We start from the raw sequence: 23,472 nt of genomic DNA on the forward strand, positions 1-23,472 counted from the left end.
GAGTCTGTGGGCGCTACTTGCACGTTGTATTTGGGACACACAGTCTCTGTGGAAGCAGCCAACAGTGACTGCCTCCTAGGTGGGCTACTGGGAAGTTGGCTGGTATGTCTCCTTATATATATTCTATTAGAATTTTATTGTAGATTTGACATGCAACAATATGCATTGTTGGGAACATTCTCCCCCTCCCTGAATTCTTAGCTTAAGAATGTGCCTGCATAGTTCCTTGTCCTAAGGGCAACATTTTGTAAATTAGGTTACTAAGCAACACATGCCTGCTTGTGTTGATATGCAAACATCCTACCACCTGACCTCCTACCCCGAGCAGTACCCTAACACCCTCCTGCCTCCTGAAGAGGCATATAAACCCCTGTGTGAAAAATAAAGTTCTCAGCTTGATCAGAACGCTTGTCTTGCTGCCTTCTTCATGTCTCCTGTCCCTTTCATTCCTCCCTCTAGGTTCTTGGCCCTAGTTGACGTCCCGGACGGGACAAATGGCGCCCAACATGCGGCTCGAGTGCCTGCGAGGCTGAGGAACGCTGTCTTCCAGGAAAACTTGGATCCAAGTGATTGTGTGACCTGCTCGGGGTGGCCCGCCCGAGACATCTCGGTCAACGCTGAGAGTGAAGACGGGGCAAGGTAAGTGACTGGCCATGGGACAGGCATCATCATCACAGGAATTGTTCATTTCAGATTTAAAAGAGGCTCTCAAGACACGAGGAACTTGGGTTAAAAAGAAAGACTTAAAGGCATTTTTTTTTTTTTTTTTTTTTGCCAGTCCTGGGCTTGAGCTCAGGGCCTGAGCACTCTCCTTGGACTTTCTCAAGGCTAGACCTCTACCATTTGAGCCTCAGCACCACTTCCGGCTTTTTTCTATGTATGTGATACCAAGGAATCGAACCCGGGTCTTCATGCATGCTAAGCAAGCACTTTAACCACTAGGCCAAACTCCTGGCCCTTAAAGGCATTTTTTGATTACCTAGGAGAATTATGTCCTTGGTTTCCCAAGGAGGGAACAATTAATGAGGTTAAATGGCAAAGAGTTGGGAACTGTTTAAATGATTAAGAAGATTCATGTTTTTATAAGAATTTTCATGTAGTTATTACAATTGTGGTCAAATAATGAATATTTTCTGCTTGAAATTATAAATAGTGCATGCTTGGCCATGTACACTGTAAATAGCGTATTTGACAAGGAATTGTTTTTATGTAGATAAAATGATCATTGATCTTTAGATTGCTTTTTTACAATTCCTCTACACTCTGATGATATTTTGTTGGTAGCTCAGGACAGGTCAGATCTACAAAATTACCCGGCTCTCACAGCATCTAGATTTAAAAGCAGAGGTTTGGAGATTTCAGATCCCCGGGCGAGAAGGTCTGCGAGGCCTTAACATGTGCCACATTAATGGCAGCCATTCTTTTCAATTGGGCAACATGGGACCGCGTGTATAGCTCCTGGTGAGAAGGAGGAAGATTAACTTAGGAGAGGACCCTCCCCTCGGGGTCTATCCGACTTTGTCTGCCCTTAAGGCCTGCTTCTATCCTGGCTCAGTTACATCTAGGGCCAAGGAAACTTTAAGGAGGGCTCAGAGTTAGCCCTCCCGCTGCTCAGGGAAAAAAAAGGGGGGGTTAGAGCCTCGCCCTGAGGAGGGATTTTTGGGCCCCTTTGATCCTGGGAGCAGGCCCCAGAGCCCTACACCAAGAGCTCCTGCCCCGGAATTTGCAGCAGACAATTGTGGGGGCAGAGCAGCCTCCGCCATTTTACTATCCATCTTCCCGCGCTTCACCTCGTGTTAAACAGGAAGAGGAGGTCAAGGCGCCATTTTTACTCCTCCCCACCATGCTTGGTAAATGCTAACCCTGGGGGCAATAGACCCACCCTAAAAGAGCTTAAGAAAGCAGTCTGCGAGGATGGGCCTAATTCGCCCTGGGCCGAGACCATCCTGGCTCACCAGCTCACCACCCAAGACTGGAAAAATTTAACTAAGGCTGAGCTTCCTGGCTCCCTGTATGACCGCAGACCACAAACTGGTCTGTGCAGGAATGAAGGAAAGGTCTATGGGGAGGTGGATAGTTGTCACTAGGGATGTGGGCACTCAGGCCCACCAGTCACAGATGCTGGTTGCGGCCCTACAAGCCCCAAAGGCCTGCGTGCTTACCTCTTCTACTGGTGCTGGGAGAGGAGTTTGTTATGGGTGTGGCCAGCAAGGCCAAGTCAATTGGATGGATACCTGATCCCCCACAGGGAAGCCTTTCAGGCCAGACAAAAGGCCTAACTCCACCTAAAATACCCTGTCCCCAGGAGCTGCAATGGCTCTCAGGCCTTAAAGTTCCCAGCAACTAGAAACTGCTGCAGGCCCCAGCTCCTGGGTGTAGCTGGCCTAGCAGCATGTTAGCAATTGGCAGGCTCCTTGTCCTGGCCAGAGCCATCCAGCCGCTGCTCTTAAAGAGGACCTGCCCTATAATCTCTATGGAGAGACAAGATACGGATGTTGTGGCATTCTATGACGACTGCATTAGTTATGAAAAAATTAGCATAGAACTGCTCCCCCAATTCTAGGGGCCACAGTCTAATCACATGGGGAGCAGTGGCCTATTGGTGGGAAAAACAAGTGGAGCTACTAAAATTAAAGGATCAGACAATACAAGTTTCAAATACAGGTTTCTTCATGATCTCCCTGCAGTATGCCCATGGGGGCCACCCAACCAAGGCTCCCAAGTCTTTCATCAATTCCTAATAATTTGTATATTTACGCTATTGAGATAAAAGATTTCTTTTTTCAAGAAACAGTGGTTTTCCTTTAACAACTTTTTTTTGAAAAGACACCCAGGTTTAAAGCAAAGGCCTCCGAGGTAAGTAAAAGTCGGCTGACCACCCTGTATGTCTGTCTAAAAAGTGCACTGTGGGCCAAAAAAAGCTGGAGGCCTGGGTGGTCAAGGGACGCCTTGACCCCCCTATTGGATCTCTTGTCAGTAACAGGGCATGCCTGAGAGTCTCACTGGCAAGACATGTCTAAATAAGTTGTTTGGTGACAGCGTTCATCTGAGTTCATGTTGTGTTAAATGTATCCGATTGAGTCCCATTTTCTGTTGTCAATGTCTGGTTCTGTTTGAGAGTAGGTCAGGATGGCCTTCGCTGGCCAGCTACCAAGGAGTGAAAATTCCGTAGGGGAGGTGCCCCCTGAATTCCCGATTTCAGGGCCCCACGGTCTTTCCATCACTCTGGTAGTTTAAGGCCAGGCATGCCATCAGAAGTTTAGGAGTTTCTTAAAAGTCTCTGCTTTTCTGTCTTGTTCTTGTTTTTCCTTGTGTATCTAATTATTTCTGGAAAATAAAAGTTTCATCCCCACCTGGGGTAGGTTTAGGGCCTGGTATGGCCCCTCCCACTCGGATGCAGTGGAGGGGAGCCTAGACCAGACAGAGCAGCTGAAGGCTTAGTCTAGTTTCCTTTTTCCTAACAACCTGCTGAAGTGAGTGTGGAGACAGTTGGTGGCAGGACACAGACTTCAGTCTTAGTTCTTCTAGGTTTAAGACTCCCACCCAACTTTCATCTGCAAAAAGTAATATGTCTGATATCAGAAACGAGCTCTGGAAGAATAAATTTCAGCTAAGTTGCCTTGTTAGAAAGCTTTGTTTTAAAACCTGGTTGTCACCTTCAAGAATAAAATTGGCAAAAAAACCCCTCAACACCTCATGATACTACAATTTCCGGAATACGAACGCCGATATTAATTTTGCGCGCTTTAAGATCTTTGAGTATGAATGTGTGTGTGAATGGGTATGAGTGAACATTGTTCAAGGTTAAATTGTCAGCATACTATGTAAAACAATGCATAAATTTATACTTAAACACAAAGGCAATTGGGTAATTCTAAGTTTAAACTTCAAGAAAAGTATTACAAAGGATTATTACATTGTGTTAAAAGAGAAACTAGTAAAAAGTATTTTTCTAAAGATCCTGAAATCTGCATTTAAAAAATCTGGTATTGCAATGCATACAGCTGTTTACATTGTAAACATTGTATCCTATTCAGCACAGAGGCATTAGGAAATTTGGAATTTATTTCCTTAAAGTTTGGAGACATGTATTAGAGATTTAAATGTGAATTTGTTTATCAATGTCAAAAACTTTGCCTGTCTTTTAAAACTGTTTAGGTAATCAAATGCCAAGAGAAAGGACAGGGAAAACTTAGGATAGTCCTGGGTGGCCATCTTTGGGGGTGAGAGGTGAATGGGCAAAGGTGCGGCTCTGGGTTTCCATGGTGGGACAGGCCCTAGGGAGGGTCCACGCATGGTGGAAAAAAAAAAGTAAGCTGGCATAAAGGCTGTTCATTTAAACCTGGTCAGATCGGCAGAGTGGACCATCTCATCCTATCTATCTTTTTCCTTGCAAACCGACACTGGAAATCTGATAAAATATGGGTGGTGTAACTAGTATTTCTTAAACTGCCACTAAAAATGTATTAAATTGGGGAGAAGGGTTTTAAAAGGAATGTTTAAAAGTTTATCTCCTTATGATTTGGTTTCATACTGCTTCGCAATTGGATATAATTTAGAAAAGAAGGAAACTATGTCTGGACTTTTGGTGCACTGATGATTGTAGTTCTTGCATTAAGGAAAAACTTATTGGAGTTTAAACTGTTATTGGAGTTCTAGGCAGTAACCTAAACTGCAAAGAAAACAATAACAAAAAAAACAACCTGCCTCTTCTAAAAGGAGGCCTGAAGACAAAGGGAGTGCCTTGAGCCATTAAAGGTTCTTCAAATGCAAATAAAGGCTAAAGTGTTCATTGTTTAAGCAAATATCAGTAAAAGTTTTAAAGAACATTGGAAATGGGTTTCTGAACAAAATTTGAAAGTGAAGTTGTCCTAAATGTTTGTTTCAAGAGAGAGAAAGAAAAAAAGGAAAATTAGGACTACCAAAATGATTGCTTAATTGCTATTTAGCCTGCTCTTGTAAGTCTCCTTATAGCAACTTTCAGCTGGCCCACGGAGAAGGACAGCAATCCTTATTCAGATGTAATTTTGACGCTCACCAAGTTCCAGGTAAGATCATGCTTAGAGACTATTTCTGTGTTGACCACCTTGTTGCTTTAATTGGAGTAACGTGGCCTTTTGTAGGACTCATTGATCTGAAAACTGCAGTTTTGAGCCAACCCCAGGCAAAGCAAAGTCCCTGTGATACTGTGGTGTATAATCTGGCAGCAGAGTGCTATTGAGGCAGAGTTGCTTTGGAGCTCAAAGTGGCGGAGTGCTAGCCTTGAGCTGAAGACCCGAGGGACAGCGCCCAGGCTCCAAGTTCAAGTCCAGCAACCAACAAAGTGAAATGCCAATGGGATGTTTATCCCTGTATGGAGAGACACTACTGGGACAAAAGTAATAAAGCATCCAGATGCAGAAAGCCTCTGCTTGGATGGCAGAGATGGTGTCAGATCCTAGAGTCACTTGTGCTTGGCCAATCAAATTAATCAGAGCCGGGAGGTCATGGAATAGTTTGTAAGCATGCCTTACTAATGCCCATGCCTTTCATAACTGGGCAGGAACATGTCAATCATCTGTGATAGTGGGTAGTCTAAAGTTCTAACTGAGCGAATTTTGATTTAACACCAGCCACAAATTCAGGAAAGTTTGTGGATCTGAGGCTTGTGTCCCTATTGATCTGTTTAGATCTGGCAACTGAAGCATGTTAGAGTCGCAGGGATTAAGTTCCCCAGACAATCAGGAAAATGCCTTTGCAAATGGGTGCTAAGTAAGCTAAACTTGTAGCCAAAGAAGGTTTGTGCAGTTGTTAAATGTTGAATAGGATCTCTAGTTTGGAGCAAATCATTGTTCTTGATAGCTAATCCTGGCAACCCCTTGGTAAAATAGGCTAAGCTTTTTAAGTTCCCTGGTCAAGTACAGAGACAACGCCCCTGAGTCAGCTTGAAGAAGTTATAGAAGATGAATCTTCGCCCATCAACTCCCCTTAAGATGAAGGGACCAGAGTCATTTTTGGAAAGTAAGACAGGATAAATTAGAGGTATGGGAAAGAGTAGTAACAGATGTGCAAGAGTGGAGACTGCACTTGTGGGGAGTGGCAATGGCTACAGGTTCAAGTCTTCTATACCTGTCTAGAGAATCCTAGCCTCATTTAAAAGAAATCTGGTTACTATTCATCGAAGTCAGGCCTTAGGTTAAGCTTCTTTAACCAGTTTGCGCAGAAATTTGCAGGCAACCCAGAAGGAGGTGTGACATTCCATTGGAGTTCCTGAGAGATGAGGCTGCTGCCACATATTCTGTCCTGCCTGAATCCACCACCACTCCACAGCCGTTTCCTGAGAGGACTGGAAAAACTCTTGGTGATGGGATAGTCTGTGCTAAACTCAAAGTCCCCTAGGTGGTTTCAGCCATTATGGTGACTCTGGATGGGTGAAGGGAATTTTCCATCCAGTACTGAACAGCCTAGATGTGGGAGATGCTAAATGGGTATGAGGACTATGGATCCCCCAGAGGAACCGTAATCCCCACCTGAGGGATACGCACCTGTAGATGAAGATATTGCCTAAATCCTCGCCTCTCACTTATTTTAAGGTTTAGGGAGGATATGTTGGGAACATTCTCCCCCTCCCTGAATTCTTAGCATAAGAATGTGCCTGCATAGTTCCTTGTCCTAAGGGCAACATTTTGTAAATTAGGTTACTAAGCAACACATGCCTGCTTGTGTTGATATGCAAACATCCTACTACCTGACTCCTACCCGGAGCAGTACCCCAACCCCCTCCTGCCTCTCCTGAAGAGGTATATAAACCTCTGTGTGGAAAATAAAATTTGCAGCTTGATCAGGACGCTTGTCTTGCTGCCTTCTTCGTGTCTCCTGTCCCTTTCATTCCTCCCTCTAGGTTCTTGGTCCTAGTTGACGTCCCGCTGGGCGGGACAATGCATAACGTAAGTCTTTTATTTGTTTGGTCAGTTGTGGGCTTGAACTCAGGGTCTGGGTCCTGTTCCTAAGCTTTTTGCTCAAAGCTAGTAGTACTCTACATCTTTGAGTCATAGTCCACTTCTAATTTTGGGGTGGTTAATTGGAGATAAGTCTCACTGAGGGGCTGGGAGTTTGGCCTAGTGGTAGAGTGCTTGCCTAGCATGCATGAAGACCTGGGTTTGATTCCTTGGTACCACATACATAGGAAAAAAGCTGGAAGTGGTGCTGGGGCTCAAGTGGTAGAGCTCTAGCCTTGAGAAAGGCCAAGGACAATGCTTAGACCCTGAGCTCAAGCCCAGAACTGGCAAAGAAAAAAAAAAAAAAAAGTCTCACTGAGCGCCAGGAATTTGGCCCAGTGGTAAAAGTTCTTGCCTAGCATGCCCAAAGACCAGGGTTCGATTCCTCAGTACCACAAACATAGAAAAAGCTGGAAGTGATGCTGTGGCTCAAGTGGTAGAGCCCTAGCCTTGAGAAAGCCATGAGCAGTGCTCAGGTCCTGAGTTCAAACCCCAAGACTGGCAAAAGAAAAAGTCTCACTGACTTTCCTGCCTGGGTTGGCTTTGAACAGAAATCCTCAGATATCAGACTCCTGAGTTGCTGGGATTGTAAGTGTGAGCCATCAGCATTGGGCTAAGTAATATTTTTTTTAAATTTAAGAATGCTAATAAACTGGGCACTGACATACTCCAGCAATCCCAGTACTTGGAAAGTAAGAAACATTTGTCAGAAGGATCATGAGTTTGAGGTCAAGCTGGGCTCCATATTGAGATCCTGTCTCAAGGAAGAAAAAAAATGCCACTGACACTTCCTTTCCTTCCCTCCCCAAAGCATAGGTAGAACAAATGTCACTACGAAAAGACTCCGAGAGCATAGACACCACTTGCTTACATGCAGCCCCTTTCCCCACCCATCCAGCAAGTATTCCCTTCCTGAATTTCACGTCTATTATTTTCTTGCTACTTTTCATAACAACCATCACCACAATCAGCTCCAGACAATTCTCACTGCTGTCCAATGAAATATTACACTAATTCACATTCATGCCTACACCCTCCAACATCGCCTTCCAGCCAATGAAATAAGCTCTGTCTCTATGGATGCACTTATTCTGAAATTTAAGTAGAATCAAATATTTGGTCCTTTGTGATTAATTTTGATGTAGTATTTTCAAGGTGCATTTCTGTGGCAGATAGTAGTACTTTGTTTCTATTTATTGCCAAGTAATATTCCATGATATGGTGAGATTATATTTTATATTCATCCTTTCCTCAGTTAGGAGACATTTGGTTTGCTTCTGTCATTTGACAATTATGAATAATACTGTCTTGTCTGTCTTGTTATCTCTCTCTCTCTCTCTCCCTCCCCCCCCCCCCCTCTGTGGGTTATAGGGCTTGAACTCGGCCTGGGCACTGTCCCTGAGCACTTCAGCTCAAGGCTATTGCCCTACCCTTGAGCCAAACCCCACTTCCCTGTTTTCTAGAGGTTAATTGGAGATAATAGTCTCAGGCCCTTTTGTGCCCTGGGCTGGCTTTGAACCTTGATCCTCAGATCTTAGCCTCCTGAGTAGCTAGAATTACAGGCATGAGACACCTGCGCCCGGCAGTCTTCTGTTATCTTTGTGAAATAACTTTATTATATAGATATAGATATAGATATATTGTTTATCTGGCTTGACTTTGGATATATGAAAACAGTATCATAGAGCTGGGAATGTAGCTTAGCAGTCCAGAGATTGCCTAGCACACTCAGGGTTCTGGGTTTGATTTCCAGCACCCCAAGAAAAAACAAAAGCAAAGTATCAAGATATGTGGTCTTCTATAACTTTTCTTTTTCTATCAACATGAAGTTTTTAGGGTTTTTTTTTCCTATGTTGCATATAGACATTGCCTTAGCATTTTTATCGCTGTGTATTATTCTATTGTATATAAATACTATAATTTATCAAGTCTCTTGCTGTTTCTGGTCTGATTTGGTTCTTTTTTTTCCCTTTTCTTTTTTTGCCAGTCCTGACTCTTGAACTCAGGGCTTGGGTACTATCCTTGGACACATTTTGCTCAAGGCTAGCACTCTGCCACTTGAGCAACAGCGCCACTTCTGACTTTTTCTGTGTATGTGGTACCCAGGAATCGAACCCAGGGCTTCACGAATGCTAGGCGAGCACTCTACCACTGGGCTACCCTCCTGGCCCTCTGGTTTGGTTTTTACAGTTTTAGTCAGCATATTCTTGTACACATATCTAGGAACAGTGTACAAGGATTTGTCTGGGTTATAAAAGTACCTGATACAAGGCCGATGACTGAACAAGTATAGAATGTATAAATGATGGTTTTTCCAAGTGCGACCCCAGAAACAGAAACATCTTCACTTAGTAATAACACCTTTTTAAATGTACAACATGTGCTTAGACTGCTTTTCCAGAAAGAGAGAGACAGACAGACAGACAGAAAAAGAAAGAAAGAAAGAAAGAAAGAAAAGTTTATTTATTGTTCACAAATAAAATCTCCTTTCCTGAAATCTAATCACTGGCCTTCTATGTGACCTTTGGAGCTGTAAAGAACAAATCAAAATCCCACTGTGTGATAGACTTTTTAAGACAGTTATTTGCCAACTTAATCCTGTCCTCTCCAATGCAAGTGAGACAACGCCAAGTTGAGGCTGGGTGTAGTCCCTTCCTTCCTCATGTGTGGAACCAAATTTCCAAAACGTGCCCTTTATTTCTCAGGAGGCGGCTAGGATCCACATACAAAAAGGAGCTTTGTGGACACAGACCTAGAAAATGCTTAGCTAGAAGCAGCGATGGTGTCCTCTTCAGCTACATTCAGAACTCTTGGCATGCCAGTTTACATTCTGAGCTTCTGAGAGAGGTCATGGATTAATGAATACCTTTTGAGAAACACTGAGATCAAGCTGGAATTAAGAAAAAAAGACTTGATGTCTGGTTTGCTTATTTTTATCCATATTTTCTTTCTTTAGGTATGTATTCATATTTACAATGTTTCCTTCCCCAAAACATTTCTTACAAAATTTTGTTTACCAATCATGTAGGTCTTCAGTGTGAATTTTAATTCATACCTTCTCTTTCCCAGGACTTTAGCCCTGGAATAAATGACAGAATAAAAGCTTGGAGCTGAGAGCAAAGAAAATTCTAGAAAGAAGAGGTAACCTCAAAGCAATATCAAAAACATTTTCCTTCTCTTTCAATTTTCTCTCAGTGTTGTGTCAGGAAATGCAGCTCGGAGGAGCAAAAGCCAAGTGAAATAGTGCACAGTAATGTTTGTGTCAGTGGTCATGAGCAAGTACTCTTATCACAATAATTATAGTTGGTTTTAGAATAGCTAACTAAGGTTCAACTTGACAGATAACATCACACTTAACCCTCATAACAACAACCCAAGAAAACAGATACTATCTCCATGTTCCAAATGAGGAAACTGAGGCTTTCTTAGTCATACAGCTCTGGAAGTTTCTGTCCAACCTCCAAGTTCATTCTCCACCCCTTGATCACTCACCTTCACTGTTAGCCATGGTTTTGTTCCACCAGCTTGTCAAAATCTGCTGTGCGATACTTATTCTTGCTCAAAGCCTCTTGTGGGTGCGCCTGTGTCTTCTGGAATATGAAGTATTTCATCACTTCAGCAGCCTTGTTGGGCTCAGGATGAAATTCATCCCTTTAACAAGAAGATCATGAAAAACTTAATTTGGGGCTCTTTTATGGGTTTTTTTGTTGTTGTTGTTTTGGTTTTTTTTTCCCCAGACCTGGGGCTAAACTTAGGGCCTGGGCACTGTTCCTGAGCCTCTTCTGGCTCAAGGCTAGAGTTCTACCCCTTGAGCCATAGCACCACTTCCAGCTTTTTCTGAGTAGTTTATTAGAGAGATCGGAGTCTCACAGATTTTTCTGCCTGGGCTGCCTTTGAACTGTGATCTCAGCCTCCTGAGTAGTTAGGATAACAGCCATGAGCCATCAGCACCTGACTAATCTTTTATGCTTTTCTATGTCTCTACCATCCATTCTAGATTGATTAAACCAAAATGTCACCATCTATGCTCAGTTTACCCTTGGATTGCATTCTAAGCAGAGATATAGTGTAAACGCAAATGCCAACAGGACTTCCCTGAGGATGTTGAGCCCACAGCCCAGCCTAATGAAGTATCTCTTAACTGCTACCAAAGGTCCTCCTGTGCCCATGCTTCCCCTGAACTCACAATATTTGGGAGGCCTTGTGGATTGAAAGCAGATCCACATGTCAGAGAATAATAACTGAGAAAGTTTCTCTTTGTATTTTTATTTCATTTGTATTCATAGACACTATGTTTGAAAGGAAAAAAGAAAAAGATGAAAAAATAAAGAAAAGAAAAGGAATAAAAGAAGAAAAGAGAGAAATATCAGCTTCTGGGGGCCAGCTCTGCCTTCTGGGCACCACTATCTGATTCGCATTAAAACAAAATAGGCACATAGTTAAGCACCCCTGGGGGTGTTTAGGACCAACTATGGGTATCTCCCATTCCACACCATCTGACTCTGTCCATAGCCTATAGGACAGGATGACCTCATGAGGGGGACCATAGCCAGACAGGAACCTGTCTGTATCTCCCATTGTTAGGCTTGATCAAATGAAGCAGACCTAAGAGCCTCCCCAAAAGGAAATGACTGAACAGGAGTGGTGGCTGAACTACCAACTACTTAGAGCCAGGTAGCTCTAAGGCTGGCTCATCATTCTGACCAATGAGATTTGGGTAGAGGAGAAATTGAAATGGTACAGAAAAATTTAGGGAGAAGCAAGAGAGTAGATGTATTGAATAAAGCTGAGAAGCCAAGGGAGATTTTGTGTTGGGTTCTTCTGCTCTGCAGATTTTGTTTTCTCCTTGAGTTCTGAGGGTAAGGCTCCTCTTCTCGTGCATGCTTATACAGATCTCTCTTCTCTGTAACCAAAAAGATTCTGATTAGGGTCCTCTGACCCTACTCCCTGGGGAGAGATTGGCTCAATGTAAACATTCCTTTAAGTCCTCAAAGTCCCATGAAAAGAAATACAATTCCAAGACCTGTACAATTCTAGCTACTCAGGAGGAGGCTGAGATCTGAGGATCATGGTTCAAAGCCATCCTGGGCCCAAAAATCTATAAGACTCCAATTAATCACCAGAAAATCAGAGGTGGTGCTGTGGCTCAATGTGGTAGAGCACCAGCCTTCCCCTGAAGAGCTCAGGGACAGCACCCAAGCCGAGTTCAAGCCCCATGACCAAAAAGAAAAAAAGAAAAGAAATACAGTTCCTAGGAATCTTAAGAAGAGTTGCACAGGTTAATTTTTTTTAAAGGAATGCAGGCATGTAAATATATTCAATAGTTTTATCTAAAGTCTTATAATTCCAAAGAATTATTAGGTGGTTACATTATATTCATGATATTATTTTGTTTGATGGTTATCATTTAAAGTTGCATTTGATTTTATTATTTATGGAGTTGTATAGAGGAATTACCATTTAACAAAGCAGTTTGTGAATACAATATATCTTGGTCAATGTCATCCCTTTCCTTATCCATTTCTCCTCTACCCACTCCTTACTTCCCTGTTCTTAATTTTTTTTGTGGGGGGGAAGGGGGGAAGGTTCATGGGGCTTAAACTCTAGGCCTGGGTGTTGTTCCTGAGCTTTTCAGCTTAAGGCTATTACTCTGCCCTTGAGCCAAGCCCCACTTCCCATTTTCTAGGGATTAATTGGAGATAACAGTCTCAGGTTCTTTTGTGCCTGAGCTGGCTTTGAACCTTGATCCTCAGATATCAGCCTCCAGAGTAGCTAGGATTATAGGCATGCATGAGCCCCCACACCTGGATTCCTCCTCTTAATTTTGTAGGATATATATTGGGTTCTTGTCTACATTTAAACTGTCTCTAAACTATCCCTCTTTATTTTTTTTATTATTTTTTTTTTTTTTTGCCAGTCCTGGGCTTGAGCTCAGGGCCTGAGCACTGTCCTTGGACTTTCTCAAGGTTAGAGCTCTACCACTTGAGCCTCAGCACCATTTCTGGCTTTTTTCTATGTATGTGGTACCGAGGAATCGAACCCGGGTCTTTGTGCATGCTAGGCAAGCACTCTACCACTAGGCCAAACTCCCAGCCCCGAAAACTATCCCCCTTTAATATTTCATTTACTACATTGTAGTTTCTAGGGGGGGAAGAATTTTCAGATTTTTAGTACTTTTTTTTCACCCCAATATTCTAAATACCTGGAATAATAAATATATGATTAATAAAATTTAAGTATCCATTTAAAAATGCAGCTATAAGTTAACAATTTGAAAAAGGTCCCCAAATGCTTTAGGATTTTTATTTTGTTTTCATGTTCACTCCAGACAGGTGTAAAACCTGACAACAAAAAGAAATGTTTTCATTATCATGAAATCCTAAGTATTCTTGTCAAGCAGACAGTCAAAGCAATAATTTTGAGGAATAAAAGAGGGATGGGGACAAGAGGTTAGGCCTAAGTGGTAGTATGTTTAGCAAAGCATAAAGCCTTGAGCTCAAACTGTAGTACCACCAGAAAAGAAAAAGAAAGAAAGAAATGGAGAAAGAAAATCCTTGAGCTTACCAAGAATGTGCACAAAGCTTCCCCGGTTAGCTCAGAAGTTCCTAAAGACACTTACTGCTTGGCTTTTTTTGTTTTTGTTTTTGTTTTGCCAGTCCTGGGGCTTGAACTCAAGGCCTGAGTACTGGCCTTGGGCTTTCTCAAGCTCTACCACTTGAATTACAGCACCCTTCCAGCTTTTTCTATGTATGTGTTATGGAGGAATCGAACCCTGTTCTTCATACATACTAGGCAAGCACTCTATCACTAGGCCATACTCCCAGCCCTCTGCTTGGCTTTTCTTATTTTCGCCTATACCTAAAACTGGATATTTGGATGGTCTCTGAGCCAGCAGTTGGGCAATCTCTGCCCTCTCTCCCAAAAGTGACAATGCTTTCGGGAGCTCATATCTGCTCACTTCTACCATGGTGAGCCAATCTCAATTGAACTCTGATTCAAGACTCGGGCTTTGGTATATTTCTAGACCTGGACAATTTCTTTCCTGCACGGCTGATGCAAAGCTCTCCAGAGGGAAAGGGGAGACAGGGAAGGGATGGGCCCTGTTGAGATCTTGCCAGTTTGTGGGGTTTTATTCTCTTCTAATTTTTGGCAGTAGTGGGGCTTGAACTTAGATCCTTGAGGTGCAGACAGATGCCACTTGAGCCATATCTCCAATCCTTTTTTGTTTTAGATCAGCTTAGTATTTTTTTCTGTGTCCCAGATCAACCTAGACTGTTCACTCATCCCTACAGCATCTCGCACTGATGGGACCCCAGCTGCATACTACACACTCAGCTTATTGACAGAGATGAGCTCTTAGCTGAACTTAAACTGAGATACTCCTCATGTCTGCCTCCTAAGTAGCTGAGATTATAGTTATGATCCACCATATCCAGCCATGTCCAACACCTCTCTTTCTCTCTCTCTCTCATTCTTCCAAAGTAAAAATGCGTAGGGTGATTCCAGTACTCATTTCCAATTTCTTTTCTTTTCCTTTTCCTTTTTTTTTTTTTGCCAGTCCTGGGGCTTGAACTCAGGGCCTGAGCACTGTCCTTGGGCTTTCTCAAGGCTAGAGCTCTATTACACAAGACACAGTACCACTTCCAACTTTTTCTATATATGTGGTACCAAGGAATGGAACCCAGGTCTTTGTGTGTGCGCTAGGCAAGCCCTCTTACCACTAGGCCAAACTCCCAGCCCCCTCATTCCCAATTTCTATATAACCCTTGAGCTGCTGGGGCTCACACTGGATTGACTGAGAGAAACCTGGGGTGTCATATCCAGTGACTTGGATATTAACGGACCGTGAGAGTGATCCAGCTAAACAGCCACTGTTAGGGTACACTGCTGTGGGTTCACCTTGGAACTATGAAAATGCTCCTGCTTGAATGCTGTTGGCACTGCGCAGGAGAGATGAAATTTACAGAAACTCTCTTTAGAAATGGTCCCTAGGATGACATTAGAAATCCTTCTTCCAGGGTGGGAGGTAAGTTTCCTCACTTGTGAAGGAAAAAAAAATCATCTCTTGGAAGATATATATATAGAGAGAGAGAGAAAGAGAGAGAGAGACAGAGAGAGAGAGACAGAGAGAGAGAGACAGAGAGAGACAGAGAGACAGAGAGAGACAGAGACAGAGAGAGAGAGAGAGAGACAGAGAGAGAGAGACAGAGAGAGAGAGACAGAGTGTGTGTGTGTGTGTGTGTGTGTGTGTGTGTGTGTATGTGTGTGTGTCCTGGGGCATGAACTCAGGGCCTGGGAACTGTCCCATTGAGCTCTTTGGTTCAATGCTAGCACTCCACCACCTGGGCCACAGCTACACTTTGAGCTTTCTGGTGGTTAATTGGAACTAAGTCTCATGGACTTTCCTGCCTGCACTGGCTTTCAAACTATGATCTTTGGATCTTAGCCTCCTAAGTAGCTAGAATTACACATTTGAATCACCAGTGTCTGACTATATATTATTACTAAAGCATGTATTTGTATTAATACTTCTATTTCAATCCAACACTACAAATTTTCCCCCTTCTTTATTCCATGTTTGCATCTCCCTTCTCCCTCAAAACAAAACACACAATCCCCTGATACCAATCTATTTACTCATTTGCTAGAATATTCACAAAATGGTTGGGGAATGACTTTACCACAATCTTTGTGGATCACAACCACCTCAATGAAGCTGAAGATTTGGGGGGTTTTGTGATCTTTGGAGCACATCCCATTAAGGATGCACAGTTGCTGTGCTGTGTTCGAAAGTTTAGCTTTATTGTTCTCTGCATGGATATAATATCAGTTGGATCAGCAGTTATGTTATTGAGAACAAGCTCCAGGTCACAGCTCCTGACAGAACCTGGAGGGTGAAGACATTCTACAAACTCAGGGACAATTGGCTTTCAGTCACTGACGGGGTTGTAGGACCCACATCCAGCTAGGAAAATGGGCCACATTCTCCCCCCTTCTTCCACAAGACCTGAAAATACTGGAAACTACCAGAAAATAAACACATATCCACATATCGGCAGAGCTAATGTCAAGTGAAACTCACAGCTGAAATCTTTGAAGGTCTCATTATTTAAATGCTTCAATTGTGGAAGAAGAATAGCAGAGATGGGGAAATGAAGAGAGATGAGGAAAGTCTTGAAGAGCAAGAGAGAAAGCCATGCGTGAAAGGTGGAAAACCAGATAACAGAATGCCAATTACCTAGCACTGGGGCCATGCTGTGGCCCATTCCCTCAGTCTGGGCTACGGTCTTCCTGAGTTCTCTCTATAGGTCGGGGAGTGGAATGGAAGGGCTAGTCTGCAGTCTGGGCTTAGAGGGTTGGGAGTTCCCAGCAATTCTCAGTGCTTCATCAATCTTCTGTCCAGCTAGATCAGATCAGGAAGAACTCAGGGCATGGAGCAGAGTCCATGTTATGAAGGTGCCACCGGGTGGTGCTGGCGTCTCTGTGTCAACAAGATATCACTTTTTAATGAGGTAATTTTGTACGATTCTGAGCATCATTCAGCTCAGATGAGCAATGGGTACTCACCTGGGCCAGGTCATCTGGGAAGGGAAGAATTGCCAAATCCATTCTTCCTGAGCTCTGCTTCCTGCTGTCAGAGCACACACACACACACACACACACACACACACACACACACACACACACACACAGCCAGAAAATGCCCCGGCTGACTTGGCAGTGAGGGATGCAGTGCAGAGTGAGGACATTCCAGCCAATCCTCCTTCCCTGCTGCCCTTCCACCACCATGCTAGCTAGTGAAAAGCCCCTCATCCCCTCTGTAAGGAAGTGCAAGAGCAACTTCTACTGTCCCTCTGTTCCACCTGCTTGCTAGAAAGCAGTTCATACACATCGCCTCCAAAGCAAAACCTCAGATAAAGTTTGAAGTGTGATTAACTTAAAGACTAATGTGATCAACAGATTCCAAAGCCATTGCCGTGACAACGACTCTGGAGTTTCAGGCAGCCTTTCTCGGCAGAGTTGACATGAGATGCTAGGAGGGGCTGCTCAGGCCTCCTGGCAAGTCATGACATTGGCACCTGTTCAGGTTGGCAAAGCAAGTTTTTGAGAAACATTGAGAGCTCCATTCCCTCCTCATTAACTTATTCTTTTGAATGATCCTAGCACTTGAGGGCCTAGAGTAAATTCAGGGGCACCATAAAATTTCAACAGCTGGGCATGGTAGCTCCTACCTGTAATCCTAGCCACTCAGGAGGCTAAGGTCTGAGGATCTCTGTTCAAAGCCAGCCCAGGGATGAAGGGAAAGTCTGTAAGATTCTTATCTCCAATTAAGTGCTAGAAGACTGGAAGTAGAGCTGTGGCTCAAGGGGTAGGGTGGTAGCCTTGAGCTAAAGAGCTCAGGGATAGTGCCCAGGCCCAGAGTTCAAGCCCCATGACCAAAAAATAAAATTTTATTTCAATAACCATTTAGCCAAAATCTGACAAAATCCTGCCTCCACTATTCAATGCCATGGCAGTATCAACAACTTGATAACAGAGCCCGCCCTCTTCATCCTCTAGCTGCCACTTGTTTTTTTTTTGCCAGTCCTGGGCTTGAGCTCAGGGCCTGAGCACTGTCCTTGGACTTTCTCAAGGCTAGAGCTCTACCACTTGAGCCTCAGCACCATTTCCGGCTTTTTTCTATGTATGTGGTACCGAGGAATCGAACCCCGGTCTTTGTGCATGCTAGGCAAGCACTTTAACCACTAGGTCAAACTCCCAGCCCCTAGCTGCCACTTGTTTTTTTGATCTCCAGTGAAATCTTAGTAAAGTCTTTTTAAGGAAAATAGGTGGCTGAACACAGGGGTGGAGTCAGTGACTCAGGGAGGGATGTATCTACCACTAGCTTCTGAGTTTTCCTAGTTCTCTTAGGCAGAGGGCCTAGAGGACCAAAGGTGGTAGAGAAGAGAAAGAGGTTGCGACAAATACCATCTTCAGAAAAAAGATCAAATTTAGTGTAGCAGACAGGTTTACCAATGATAAACATTGTAATAAGAAACACTTTTTGTGTAGAAAAGGATGTGGGAAGACTCACCCAAAGGTTCAAAGAAATCTAAACAAAGGGGGTAGGGGCGGGGCTGAGAAGCAATAATTAGCTCCAGGAAACCAAAAAAGTTACATAAGAAAATCAATGTCATGATAGTACACCATTTGGCTTGGCTTTAAACGAAATTAACCATGTGTTTTGATTTTTTTTTTTAAATTACAATCTTGTGATCATTATTTGACTTCTTGGCTGTGCTCAATTAATATTTTGATAAAAAGCTACTTTGCAAACTTTTTTGTGTGTGTGACTTGAGAATCTTCTCAAATCTATTTAAGTAGATAGGGCCTGAATTCAGATTTAGGGTAGCATCCATCAAGTTATTCTTTGTTGATATCCAGATGTTTTGTTCTTTGGGATTTTTTTTTTCCTCCTGAGAGCTTTAAGTTCAGAGAGAAGTCAGGGGTTTGGCAGGTGCCAGCAAGTCATACTTCCTTTGACAGTCAGAATATCCAAAAGTCACCTATGGCTCGAGATCCTGGTGTCCTTGCACACAGGGTGTCCTGTGGCTGAGATTCGAGAGAGTCTGGTCCTTATTGTGCCACCAACGGGTTGACAATGGGATGAAATCAAAACAGATTGTTCCCCACACCTCACCCTGCACCCTGGCTTCAGCTCTAAAACCAACACAGGACAATTATCACTTGGAAGAAAATCTGTCAAGTACCTCCCACATCTATATAGCCACAGGAGTAAAGCTATGAACCAAGAAAACTCTATCTTCATGTGTTCTTTAGTCTAATGGGAGAGACCAAGAAGACACTAGAAAGCACAAAATCAAATCATTGTAAAGTGTTGAGATCAAACTTGTTAGAGTGGGCAGGGAATGCATTTCTGAGAAGATGATTAATTTCTTTAAAAACTGGTATGTGGACTTGAATTCAGGGCTTTTCTCTGGTTAGCCAGCTACTCTACCACTTGAGAAATGCCCCAGCCTGCTTTTGGAGGTCTTACATTTATGTCTTGAGGGGGTTCTTCTGTGTGGATTTGATTCTAGCTTCCCTTTGCATGGACTGCCTGAGGGTCTGTGGCCCCCAGCCCTCTAGTGGGAAGGACTCTGCCCCAAGAGCTGGCACAGTGACATCTAGACTCGGGTAACATTGCCATCCTGATCCTGGTTGTCCACAACAGACAAACAGACATTGATTAAAATAGAATTCCAAACTAAGGAAGTAAAGGACAACGAAGGCAATAGCCTCTCCCAGCACATAAAGGAGAGCTAACATCTTAATTTTGGAGGTCAAGGATAAGATAGGATCCCTTTTACTTAGAAAATTTCAAACCTATAGTAAAGATTGTTACAAAGAATATTGCACAGCGTTATCTAGAGCTTGTCATATCAGCTCTCTCTGTCTCTTCTCTATCTCTATCTTTCCACTTTTTCTCCTGCACCAATGAAAGTTGAGAATCTCCATTGTAACATCTATCCAAAGGACAAGGACTTTTGATATTTCTACAGTATCCTGTTCAATAACTTTACATTAGTCTGTATACTGATTGCATCAACACGAGCTGTTATTGCCTGACTTGAGATTTTCAAATATGTCATTAAAGTCAAATGAAGTCATATGGGTAGGCCCTAATGTACTGTGACCGGATTACAACGTGACACACAGAGAGAAAATTGTTTCAGCACATGGAAGGAGAAAAGAGGCCTTGAAAGAAATCACTTTGATCACTCAAGGACTGTGAGAAAATACCTTTCTGTTATTTAAGCCACCTGTCTCTGCTGTTTTGTTACAGCAGTTCTAGTTTATTAAAATCTGGACACTCAAAGTTCTCTAATTGTTCCCACTCTCCCCCCCACACACACCCCTTTTTTTTTTCTCATTCCAGGGCTTGAACCAAGCGTTTGAGTGTTCTTCCTGAGAGTCTTTTGCCCAGTGGTAGTGTTCTACAAAGGTAGCTACAGGGCCATTTCTGCCTTTTTTTTTTTGGAAGTTTATTTGGAGATAAAAGTGTTACAGACTTTCCTGCCTGCGCTGGCTTTGAACAATGAACCTCAGGGCTCAGCTTCCTAGGATTACAAGCGTGAGTCACTGCGCCCAGCTCCAATGATACTTTCATAAAACTCTTTTAAAACCTGAGACTGACTCAAGAACCACGTGTTACTTTTCATTGTGAGTTTAGTCAACAAGAGCCTAAAGTATCTCAATAATCTAGAACCATCTTGCCCACCTTTTTCTTTAAGGTGAGTCCTGCCATTGATGTCCTTAAAGATCTAGTCCACCTACTTTTCTGTGTCTGGTGGTCTTGATTTGCTGATTGTTAGAATCTGCTGTAGTATTTTTGGAAACATTAGTATGTGGATGTTGTAGGTTCAGAAAATAAGCAGTGGGCTCAGCAGAAGAGCTTAACTGTCACTCTCAGAGAGCACTTGGTGGGCACCAGGCTATGTTCTGGGCATTGTGGATCACCACATTCATGGAGTGTGAGAGACCTCACAGTGGATGGAAAAAGGGATTTAAGGATAAAAGTGATCAATCGAAGCCAGAATAAATGGTGGAGGCAAGATTAAGGCACACAGTGGGTTTTGTAGGGTTATATTTTGTTTTGCCTTTACCAAGACCTTGCAAGGATGAGAAAGCAGATATGCACTCAGAGGAATCAGGTACATTGTCCAAATCATACAGACACTGGCAGAAACACCACTGGACTCCAGGGCTCCTGGTCTAGGAGTTGAATAGGCCCTGTGGGCACTGTAGCTCAAGTGTCCATGTGGCCAGGCCCAGAAAGGAAGGAGGAGCAGGGGTAGAGTTTGAGCAGAGGAACTTGATGGGACTTGGGGACCAGCCCAAATCTCTGTAGCCAGAAACCAGATACAGAGGGAGTCTCTACAGGATGCAATCAAGCTGGGCACACACCTGGCTCACACCTGCAATCCTAGCTGCTCTGGAGGCTGAGATCTGAGGCTTGCAATTTGAAGCAAGCCTTGGCAACAAAATCTGTGAGACTCTTACTTCCAATTCATCACCAACAAAGCTGGAAGTGGGGCTGTGGCTCAAGTGGTAGAGTGGTAACCTTGAGTAAAAAAAGCTAAGGAACAGTGCTTAGGCCCTGAGTTCAAGCCTCAGTACTGGCACATACACAGACACAGATACGCGAACCCATACACACACACACACACACACACACACACACACACACACACACACACACACACATAATATGCAATCAAATAATCATCAACTTCCTTTCTTCCTTTTGTCCCTTAGCAAACAACTTTCATATCACCTAGCTCATTTCATCAAGGTAATCACTAGACAGTGAGTGATTGAGATGTTCTCATCTGACAGATTTGAAAACCAAGGCCTGGAAAAGTTCAGCTATTCACTGTATGTATGAGTATGTATCTCAGATCTCTCTCTCCCACTCCCAAACACCCTTTGTCTCTTGGCATTCAAATTTTTTAATTTTTTAATTTTTTGGATGGTTCTGGGGTTTGAACTATGGCCCTGGGTGCTGTTCCTGAACTCTTTTATTTTTTTTTCTTTTTCCTCAAGGCTAGCACTCTACCATTTGAGCTACAGTGCCAGTTCTGTTTTTTTTTTCTGTGATTCATTGGCAATAAGAGTCTCATGGACTTTTCTGCTTGGACTGGCTTTGAACCACAATCCTCAGATCTCAGCTTGCTGAGTAGCTAGGATTACAGGTGTGAGCCACTGGTGTCCATCTTGGTATCTAAATATTATAACAATCCCTTGTTTCTCCCAAAGTGGAGTTGGCCAAAAAGCAGGAAGCAAACAGGGGCCAGACTCCAGGTTTCTAAAGGAACACTCTTGAAAACCACAGCTCCTTTTGCTTTTTCAGCCTCATCCATGCACACCTCACAGCTGTACTGGTAAAGTCGGGCGATTAGATGATGAGCCTGGCTGGAAAGAGTGTGGGAGGCTGGGAACAGCCCGGGTTCCTCCTCTTACATGGCAGTTATCCTACGTTCTGAGACCCATGTTCAAATGGACTTCTGTCCCAGGAAATCAGTACTCATCCCATGACCACCCAACCACACCCAGCAGCCTGCCAGAGGTGAGCTGACCCCATGGCCACTGGCCCTAAGGCAGGCCCCGGGGCGTCTGGCAAGTCCTGTGATGCTCCTTTGGGTCCAATTCCCATAGAGAGAGTCTGTGGCAAGTGTGGGTGCTGTGGGCTGTGCAGAGGTAAAAGGTGGAGTGGGTAACAGCCATGCTATAGCCCAAGGTGTCTAAGCCAATCCAGGCCTCATGGTGGTGGCCATGATCATGATGCTGGAGCCCTGGAAGGGCTCAGTGATGTTTCTGACAGATGAGACAGCAGAGACACCGGCTGACCAGCTGCTCCCACTAACATAGAGGTTTGCCATCAAGTGCTATGCTATAGTTTCATACAGTTGGCAACACAGTAGGTTTGTTCACACCAGCATCATCACAAATGTGAGGAATGAGTTATGCTATGATATCACAGTGGCTGTGGAAAATCATGTCAGCACTAGGCCATAGGATATTTTTTACTCCATTACGATCTGATCATGAAAAAGCACTACCCCTGGATCAGGTCTATCTAGTGACTTTCTGATCTTGAAGAATGAGTCCACAGACACAGAGGGAGGTATAAAATGACCAAGATTTCTGAAGGAAACAGATGAGCAGAACCCCAGTTAGAGAGAAGTCTTAGGGGAAGGCATCGCCTGGGATGTGTTGTACAGGGTTCATGAGATGTCTCTAGGAGAGAGCTACGTGACTCTTGAGGTCATGGGAGAGCCTGTGGGCCACCTCAGTCTTCCAACCCAGAAGCTCCCCACAGGCTGCACAAGCTCTCTCTGTGTCATCTAACCCTCTGCCTGGGTGCCTGCTCCAACATACAGCACTAGGGTCCAATCAGGCTACTGTTCATGCGCAAGTCTTTCGGGAATGGGCCCGCCTGCGCAAGTGCTCAAGGCCATGTTCATGTGACAGTTAGGGCCTGCACACAGGGATGCTCAAGGCCTGTAGCTGATGCAGAACCACTCTACGGGGGCTTTTTGCCCCGATTGCCTCGCCAAGATCTTCTGTGTGTTGGGGGGATAGGATGGGGTGGTCCTGGAGTTGGAACTCTGGGCCTGAGCTTCTGTGCTCAATGCTAGAGCTCTACCACCTGAACCACAGCTCAACTTCTGGCTGCAGCTGGTTAATAGGAGATGAGAATCTCACAGACTTTCCTGCCTCTGCTGACTTCAAACCATGTTCCTAGCCTCCCGAGTACCTAGAACTACAGGAGGTGAGTCGCCAGCGCCCGGCTAGCCAGACTTTTTCCATTCTCACCATCATCATATCCATGGTTTATGAATACTGGAAACATCTTCATGCAGAGGCCACCTCGCTGAGGCAGTTTCGGCCACATTTAAGCACTGCCCTCAGCCTGTGCTACCAGACCGTATAGCAGGAACTAGAATAGGGA

Source organism: Megascapheus bottae, chromosome 15 (assembly GCF_031878675.1).
Source record: "Megascapheus bottae isolate mThoBot1 chromosome 15, mThoBot2.hap1, whole genome shotgun sequence".
NCBI classification, from domain to species: domain Eukaryota; kingdom Metazoa; phylum Chordata; class Mammalia; order Rodentia; family Geomyidae; genus Megascapheus; species Megascapheus bottae.